Below are 1,240 nucleotides of genomic sequence, written 5' to 3'. Positions count from 1 at the left end.
TTGCATGAATTCAGGAACAACCCACCTTCTGAAAGTTGAGAAAGAGACAATCCCTTCTCTCGCAGACAAAATAAACCCAAATTGAGCTGATCCTGTAGAATAATCTGAACTGTAACCCCCTCGTTCTAAGCGACACCCACCAAAGCCAATCCGGGAACTCCCTGTGCAACGTCAGGCAACCGTAGAGACCTGACAACTCTTGAGATGACCTAGATGGTTTCAGAAGAGCAGGGAAGGAAGCTGAGGAGGGGGCGACCACCTACCCCTTCCTTCCACGGAGCAGTCCCCAGGCAGATCACCCACAAGCATTTTATGTTCTGGGAAACTGCTTGAAAAGAATGGGAAATAGAACTACCGCTCTGGGGTCTAGTCCTCACTTAAACACAAACAAACAAACAAAAAAACCCAACCAGGTATCTGGTGGAATCAGGGCATCTAAAGGCTGGACTCCCATGAAGGTCGCTGGGCCTGCCTGCCTGTCTCCCGACAGCTGTGTTGTTTCCTGGCCTGGCCCAGGGGATGCTTGTTCCTTCTCAGGAGGAGGCAGCCAGCAGCGCTGGAGCATGACTTGGCCAGCCTTCCCCATGCTGGGCTGTCAGCTCCCAGGTCTCCAGTCCTTGGGGCCATGAGCCCAAGGCAGCTCTGAAAGCAAAGGCAGAAAGAAGGAAACCCCCGAGATGCTTCCCCGCGCCTGCTGTTCACCAGGCGAGGCCAGTGCGGCGCCCTCGCCCCCGCCCCGCCGCAGGCAGCACCTCCTGGGGACGCTGCCGAGGTTAGTGGGTTACACACTGTTCCCCGGCAGAGGTGGCCAAAAATAGGCCTTTGACATCCCACTTCCGACTTTTAAATGTGTACAGGCTGTGTTGGGTTTTTGTCTCTGTCAATGTTTAAAAATAGCTTTCTGCCTTTAAAAAGTTTTCTTTCCTTCTGTCCTCCACCCCCCACCCCCAGCATCTCCTCCCAAAGCAACTTACTTGGTTAATCTACATCAGAGAAGGAGAAACAAACCCCAAGTGCACTGGCAAAACAGCAAAAGGGCCTGGCGGGACTGGAAGAGCCTTCGCCTAAGTGAGATGAGAACAGACCGCTACCGACCAGAACTTCCAGCAGTCCCAGGGGCAACGCAGCGCCAGAGGCCCCTGGATGCTGGCTCCAGGCTCAGGAGCTGGAGGCTGTAAGTCATCAGCATAATCCTCCAGAGAAAACCCAAGGCCTGAGGTGGAGCCTTGCAACCAAACCA

This window comes from Camelus ferus, chromosome 11, assembly GCF_009834535.1.
Source record: "Camelus ferus isolate YT-003-E chromosome 11, BCGSAC_Cfer_1.0, whole genome shotgun sequence".
In the NCBI taxonomy this organism is placed as follows: Eukaryota; Metazoa; Chordata; class Mammalia; order Artiodactyla; family Camelidae; genus Camelus; species Camelus ferus.
Note: the sequence above shows the minus strand (reverse complement) of the source record.